Source organism: Dromiciops gliroides, chromosome 3 (assembly GCF_019393635.1).
Source record: "Dromiciops gliroides isolate mDroGli1 chromosome 3, mDroGli1.pri, whole genome shotgun sequence".
NCBI lineage: Eukaryota > Metazoa > Chordata > Mammalia > Microbiotheria > Microbiotheriidae > Dromiciops > Dromiciops gliroides.
Window position 1 is genome coordinate 573,716,054 of NC_057863.1, and position 8,678 is coordinate 573,724,731.

The following is an 8,678-nucleotide window of genomic DNA, read 5'->3' on the forward strand; positions in this document are numbered from 1 at the left end:
CACATGTCTCCCTAATTTCTCATGGTTTCAGGCCTTCATACCTAAGAGAAAGATCATGCATTAAGAGAGATTGACGGGGCAGCTAGGTGGTGCAGTGGATAGAGCACCAGCCCTGGAGTCAGGAGTACCTGAGTTCAAATCCGGCCTCAGACACTTAACACTTACTAGCTGTGTGACCCTGGGCAAGTCACTTAACCCCCATTGCCTCACTAAAAAAAAAAGAGAGAGAGATTGACACCAGAGAGAGGGGGGCAAGAGGGCAAAGAGCAGGATCTCCAGTGGTCAAGGATTTTATCCTCTTTAAATGGGAGGGGGGGGTCACTATACATTGATCAAAGCTAATTGGTTAGCATCATTCAATTCCACTGGTTGACATAATTCTAGGAAGACTTAAGGGAAGAGACAGAGGCAAAGTCCAGTATCTAGGTGTGGTTTAATCCCATCAGTTTACTGAGCTAGACACCTAGCTGCAGCACCCCCCCTCCCCAATATATTTTGAAGATTTTTCTGGGTTGTTGGGTTTTTTTCTCCTTGTATGTTAGATCCTCTCCTGTGTGTCTGTAGGAGCATGGTCCATATATGGTCTATAAAGTCAGATCCATTTAGTTGTGTAACATGTTCTGATCACAGGATAAACTTGTAGACTTTGTGAGCAATATGATTCATATATCAAAAGAAAAAAGTAAACATTGAAAAAGTAAGCTTATTCTAAAATTAGAAAGTTAAATTATTATTTTCCTGGCACATAGTAGGTGCTTTATGATTGTTACTGATTCTTTTACGTGACTGGACTGGGAGACTAAACTCGTCAAGTCATTTATTAAGCACATATTGGTGTCGGGCACTGTGCTAACTTCTGGGGATACAAAGAAAAGTGCAAGATAGTCCTTGTCCTCAAGGAGCTCATAATCTAAAGGGGGAAACAACACTCAGTAATACCTGTATAAACACTACACAGGTTAAGTAAAAAAAAAATAACCTATCGAGAGAAGGCACTAAAGTTAGGAGAGATGAGGAAAGGATGCTTGTATGTGGTGGTATTTTAACTGGAACTTCAGGGAAGTCAGGAGACTGAGAAGAGGTCGGAGAGCATTCCTTATATGGGGTACAACAAGTGACAAATTCCCAGAGTTGAGAGAGAGTGTCTTATATGAGAAATAGCAAGGAGACCCTTGTCCCCGGGTCGAAGAGTACATAGGGATGGGTAAGGTGGAAGAATGGAAAGGTGTTGAGGGTGGGGCTAGATTATGAAAGGTGTTGGACACAACAGCATTTTATTTTGGATCCCAGAAGTAATAAGGAACCATTGGAGTTCATTGAGTAGGGGGTGATGTGGTCAGACAAATGACTTAGAAAGGTCCCTAACAGCTGAGTGGAGGATGGTCTGGAATGAGGAGGAATTTCTGGCTTGCAGACTCACCCTGCAGGCTGTTGTGATTGTCCAGGCCAAAGGTGATGAGCCCTTGAATGGTCACAGCATCAGAGGATAGAAGGGGACGAATGTGAGAGGTGTTACAAATAGGCCTTGGTAACAGATTGGATATGATAGAGTAAGAGAGACTGAGGGGGGCCAGTTGGTGGCGCAGTGGAAAGAGCATCGGCCCTGGATTCAAGAGGACCTGAGTTCATATCCAGCCTCAGACACTTGACAGTAGCTGTGTGCCCTGGGCAAGTCACTTAACCCTCATTGCCCTGCAAAAAGAGAGACTGAGGAATCAAGAATGATGCTTAGGTGGCAATCTGAGAATGGTGAAAAGTGGGGCTCAAAAGGGAGAAGGGTTGGGGTAGAGGGAAGATAATGAGTTCGGTTTTGTACATACTGAGTTTAAGATGGCCGTGAAACATCCACGTCAACATATTTAATAGTTGGAGATGAAAGACGAGGTCAGCAGAGAGATTAGGGCTGGATAAGTAGAGTTGAAATGATGATCGTTCAATCTGGGGGACCTGATGAGATTGCCAAATGAGATACAGAGGAAGAAAAGAAGAGTCCTGTGGGACACCCACAGGTTACCAGCATGGTTAGTGGGCATGGCCTGGATGAAGGTCCAGCAATGGAGACTGGGAAAGATTTGGTCAAATAGGTAGGAGAACCGGTGTCACTAAATGTCAAGGAAAAGAGGGTAACCAAGGACTGTCATAAGTCTGCAGAGAGGTCAGGAAGGATGAGGATTGAGAAAAGGCCATTAGTTTTGGCAAATAAGAGATCATTATTAACTCTGGAGAAAACAGTTTGGGTTGAATGATACGGTTGGAAGCCAGACCATAGAGAATGAAGAAGAGAATGATAGCAGAGGTCTGTCCAAAGCAGCAGCTTGGAGAGCTCTCAACCCAGAGATAATAAGAGGGACACACAACTGATCAGAAGGAGATTACAGGGGACCTGTTGCTGGCACTGATTGGCAGCCCCACCGCCCATTTGCAGTTCTGCTTATAGTTCCAGGATGAAGAAGAGCGCTTATGGTTGGTCACGAGTGAACAGGGGTCCTGGTCCCAGTTCCAGAGCCAAGAGGAGCTCTAGCACTTGTAATGGCAGGAAAACAAGGGACCTGGTCACAATTGCAGGGCCAAGAAAGGTGCTTGTAGCTACAAGAGAACATAGGCTCTTCCTGGGTAAAGACCAAAGCATAGACCGGGAGAGCAGTGACCACACCTCTCCCAGGATAACACTACTTTGAAAGCACCAAAAACTTGCGGACCACCCAGAACTAGCTCAGAAAACAGTGGCATGAAAAAGCCTGAAGCTTGGGATAGTGCCTCCCCACCCAGGTGAACATAGCCCAACTTTAACATAGAGTTCAGAGCCAAGAAATAGGCTGAGAAAATAAGCAACAAAGTTACTCTGGTGGCAAAGAAGATGACACAAACTCAGAAGACATGAAAACAGCTACAAAGTCTCAAAGAAAATGCTAATTGAACATAGTCCAATATGAATCCCTGGGAGAGAAGGATACAGGAAAAATTGGGAATAGACAGAATGATGCAAAAAAATTATGAAAAGAGCATTAATAGCTTGGTAAAAGAAGCACAAAGAAAATCAAAGAAAATAACAACTTAAAAAGCAAAATTGGCTAAATGGAAAAAGGAGGCACAAAAATTCACTAAAGAAAAGAACTCTTTAGGAAGCAGAATTGGCCAAATGGGAAAAGTGGTACAAAAGCTCACTGAATGGGGGCAGCTAGGTGGTGCAGTGGATAAAGCACCAGCCCTGGATTCAGGAGGACTTGAGTTCAAATCCAGCCTCAGACACTTGACACTAGCTGTGTGACCCTGGGCAAGTCACTTTACCCTCATTGCCCTGCCTTCCCCCCCACCCCCAAAAAAAGCTCACTGAAGAAAATAATTCCTTAAAAATTAGAGTTGGGTAAGTGAAAACTAATGACTCCATGTGACATCAGGAAACAAAACAGTCAAAAGAATGAAAAAATAGAAGAAAACATGAAATATCTCATTGGAAAAACAACTGACTTGGGAAATAGATTGAGGAGAGATAATTTAAGAATTATCGGATTACCAGAAAGCCATGATTAAAATAGAGAGAGCCTAGACATCTTATTTCAAGAAATTATCAAAGAAAATTGCCCTATCTTAGATCCAAATGGTAAAATATAAATTGAAAGAATTCGCTGATCACCTGAAAAAGATCTCAAAATGACGACTCCCAGGATAGCCAAATTCCAGAGCTCCTGGGTCAAGGAGAAAATATTGCAAGCTTATAGAAAGAAACAATATATATTGCAGAGCGCCAGTCAGAATCACACAAGATTTAGTGGTTTCCACATTTAAGGAGTGGAGAACTTGGAATATGATAGTCCAAAGCAAAAAAGCTAGGATTACAACCAAGAATACCCAGCAAAACTGAGTATAATCCCTAGGGGGGGAAATAGATATTTAATGAAATAGAGAAAAAAGATCCTGATGAAAAGACCTGAGCTGAATAGAAAATCTGATATTCAAACATGAAACTGAAGAATAAAAAGGTAAAACAGGGAAGATAAATTATAAGGGACTCAATAAAGTTAAAACTGTTTATATTTCTATATGAGAAGATGATTCATGTAACTCATAAGAATTTTATTGGTATTAGAGCTGTTAAAAGACATTTACATTGGGGGTGGCTAGGTGGCGCAGTGGATAAAGCACCGGCCCTGGATTCAGGAGTACCTGAGTTCAAATCCGGCCTCAGACACTTGATACTTACTAGCTGTGTGACCCTGGGCAAGTCACTTAACCCCCATTGCCCCGCAAAAAAAAAAAAAAAAAAGACATTTACAGAAGGCATGATCAGTTAGATTGGTACAATGGATAGAGTGCTAGACCTAGAGAGTAAAGAGACTTGTTCCTGAGTTCAAATCTGGCCTCAGACACTTACTAGTTGTGTGACTCTGGGTGAGTCACTTAACTCTGTTATGTCTCAATTTGTTGTAAATTAGTAAGAGGACAGTTAGATTCAGTTCAATTCAACAAGCATTTGTTAAATACTATGTGTCAGGCGCTGTGCCAGGTACCGGAGTTAAAGAGAAACAAATGAGAAGTCACTTCCCTTAAGGAGCTTACTGGGGGCAAACAACATAAACATGGAAAAGTGTCTTGAAGGAGGTGACATGCTGAGCCTAGAAGGTAGCTAAAGACTCCAAGAGCCCTGGAGGTGAGGAAGGAGGCCACTCCAGGCATGAGGGTATACAGAATATGGAGGTAGAAGTTATTTATTAGGAACAGCATGAAGCAGTTCTATTTAAAATGTGCTATATAGGGGCAGCTAGGTGGCGCAGTGGATAAGGCACTGGCCCTGGATTCAGGAGGACCTGAGTTCAAATACAGCCTCAGACACTTGACACTTACTAGCTGGGTGACCCTGGGCAAGTCACTTAACCTTCATTGTCCTGCAAGGGGGGAAAAAAAAGAAGAAAATGTGCTATATAATTAAGCAAAACTTTTTTTAGGATTTTTTAAAAGTTTTTTTAATTAATTAATTTTTAAGTGAGGCAATTGGGGTTAAGTGACTTGCCCAAGGTCACACAGCTAGTAAGTGTTAAGTGTCTGAGGCTGGATTTGAACTCAGGTACTCCTGAATTCAGGGGCGGTGCTCTATCCACTGCGCCACCTAGCTGCTCCTAAGCAAAACTTTTAAAATAATTTTCATCATGCTATTTATTTGGGGACGTGTGAAAAAGCATAGCTGATGGGGGGTCAGAAGAGCAGAGTTCTAGTCTACACCTCTGATGAGAACTTGATCAAGTCACTTAATCTGGGATTGTTTCCTGTACATTAAGATGATAATGACTCACATGTATATAGACTTCATTTTACCCATCTCCGTACCTTTGAAGATTGTTGTGAGGATTAGCTCAGAAAGTGCTTTGTAAACTATAAAATACTAAACATAATGATTTAACTGCAGATATTTGGGGACCAACCTGGAATAATGTGGAAGAGCCTTTAATACCCTGCAGATATCATGTGGCCTCCAGTAGTTTTCCATTATAATTTCCATTCTGCCACTCAAAATTTTATAAACTTTATCTTAAGACATTTCTTTAGAACTTGACATTTTATTTCTGCAGAGGTTTGAGGAAGGTTGGATTGTTTGCCTGAAATTGAATACCACTCAATCTAAGGCCTAAACAGCTGTAGTTAGGTTGATTTGGACAACAAATGAAGTAGCTCATTTTATATTCAGTTCCATTTCTTCTGCTTCCTTTCCATGGCAAGAAAATGGAATCAAAGGGCTGTGTTTCTGTTGATGTAAATCAGTCAGTCAGTCAGTCAGTCAACATTTATTACTCTCCTCTCATAGACACCAGGCAGGATACTAACCTCTGGGGTTGCAAAGGTACAAGGGGGGGGGGGTGTCACAATCTAAGGGGAGAATCAAGAGCATATTCAGACTCACCACTGGCTACCATATGGAGCAGATGCCAAGTTAAGTTCAGCAGCTTTCTCAGTTTTCTCGGTGGACCTTCATTTTGAAGGCAGCTAGGTACAGTAGACCTGGAGTCATACAGACCTGAGATCAAACCTCTCAAACTCAGCATCTTCATCTGTAAAAAAGGGAATGATAATAACAGCACCTATCTTACAGGGTTGTGAGCATCAAATGAGTTAAATATATGGCATGTTGCAAAAGTTCTAGTGTGGCTTTAAGCTATCAGAGCTTCATAATATGTAGAATTTTTAAAACCCACAAAACTTAATATGTAGAATACTTTAGAAACCTTTAAGAACTATGTGAATTCTGAACTACAACTGTCCAACCCTCACCTACTGAATGGCAACTTCATTCCAAAAACCCACAGTGAAAACCACACTTACTATGGCCATTTCCTGGCAAAAGACCTCCTGCATCATTGTAAACAATGCACACTGACTTCGTGTGTGCATTGACCTAGACACTGGAGGAGTGGACACCAACAAGGAGGAACCTAAGGCCCGTCTGCTTTAGTTCACATGTAAACAATGCACACTGACTTCGTGTGTGCATTGACCTAGACACTGGAGGAGTGGACACCAACAAGGAGGAACCTAAGGCCCGTCTGCTTTAGTTCACATATGGCAGTCAGATGCTAGGGAGGATTTTCTTTTAGATTGGCCCTAGGGGTTAGAAGTCTTAGAGAGGAACTTTTCAGTACAACATAAGGAAGATCTTCCTAACCATGAAAGCAGTGTGCTGCCTCACAAGGATCTTAAAATAGAGGCTTCCACACTAATGCGTTGTTGGTGGAGTTGTGAGCTGATCCGACCATTCTGGTGAGCAATTTGGAACAATGCTCAAAGAGCTATGGGACTGTGCATACCCTTTGACCCAGTAATACCTCTACTAGGTCTGTATCCCAAAGAGATCATAGAAAAAGACCCACATGTACAAAAATATTTATAGCACCTCTCTTTGTGACAGCAAAGAATGGAAATCGAGGGAATGTCCATCAATTGGCTGAACAAGTTGTGGTATATAAATGTAATGGAATTCTATTAGGCTGTAAGAAATAATGAGCAGGCAGATTTCAGAAAAACCTGGAAAGACTTAAATGAACTGATGCTGAATGAAGTGAGCAGAACCAGAAGAACATTGTACACAATAACAACAACATTGGATGATGATCAACTGTGATAGCTCTTCTCAGCAGGACAATTACCCAAAGACAATTCCAAAGGACTCATGATGGAAAATGTTCCCCATATCCAGAAAAAAGAACTGTGGATTCTGAATGTAGATAGAACCATACTGTTCTAATTTTTGGTTGTTGCTATTTTTTCTTTATTGAGGTTTTTCCCTTGTGTTCTGATTCTTCTTTCACAACATGACTAATGCAGAAATATGTTTAACGTGCTTGTACATATATAACCTATATTGGATTTCTTTCTGTCTTGGGGAGGGAGGAGGGAAGGGAGGGAGGGAGAAAAAATTTGGAACTAAAGATCTTATGAAAACGAATGTTGAAAACTATCTTCACACATAACTGGAAAATAATAAAATACTTTTATGATTAAAAAAAAATAGAGGCTTCCAGACAGGTGCTAGGAGGCTGCTCCTGCTCTGGTCTAGCTTAGACTGGATCTATAGGATCCTTATAGGTATACAACAGGGAAGTCAGCACAGTGACTCTGTAGACCTTCACTTTGGTGGGCAGCCTAGTATTTCTCTCCCACACTTGCCTTTGGACCCTCCCAAACACTGAGTTAGTTCTAGCAATTTGTTCATCATCTATGTGTATGTCCCTGAAAAGTATGCTGGCAAAATCAGTGAACTCATCCATAGCATTCAAAATTTCTCCATTTGCTGTAACCAGTGATTCCACATATGGATATTCTGGTGCTGGCTGGTGTTAATTGATGTTTGTTGTTAGGCCAAAATGAGTGCAAGTGACAGAGAATCGATCCATGCTCTGGTGCATCTCAGCCTCAGAGGCTCCATTGAGTTCACAATCATCTGAGACAAAAAGTGACATCAGCTCTCCCTCTACTTTAGTCTTGGCTTGTAGTCTTTTCAAGTTAGGTAATTTACCATCAGTGCAGTAGCTCATCCTGACACTGTTTTCATACTTGTTGAAGGTGTCTTACGACATCACTAAAAATATCATGCTAAAAAACATTGAAGCAAACACAGAGGCCTACTTCACTGCAGTGGTGACTAGGAAAGTGTGCAGTATCCAAAACCCACGTGTGTATGCTGTCATGGAAGTGGCTTATAATACTGATGAGCTTCTCCAGGCAACCAAATTTTGCCATGATCTTTTACAAGCCCTCATGACTGACAGTATCAAAGGCCTTGGTTAAATTGACAAATGTGTACAAATTTCTGGTCTGCATTTCTCCTATAGTTGTTAGTTGGTAAATACCCTATCAGTTGTTCCTCTGTCTTTTCTAAAGCCACACTGACTCTAGGGTAGATGACCATTTACCAGGTGAAAGTTCAGTCAATTAAGGGGGACTTTGGCAAGAATCTTCCCAGAAATGACTGAGAGAACCCCCCCCCATTCCCCATGATTGTCACGGGACAATGTTTCCTTTTCCTTTATAGAGATAGATAAATGGAGGCATCCTTGAACTCTTGGGGGATAACTTGCTTTTGTCATATATCCTGGAAGATTTCAGTCAGCATTTGCTTGAGCAGTGGATCCCCTACTTTGTAAATCTCTTTTGAAATAGAATCAGCACCAGGTTCTTTGTTACATGAGAGC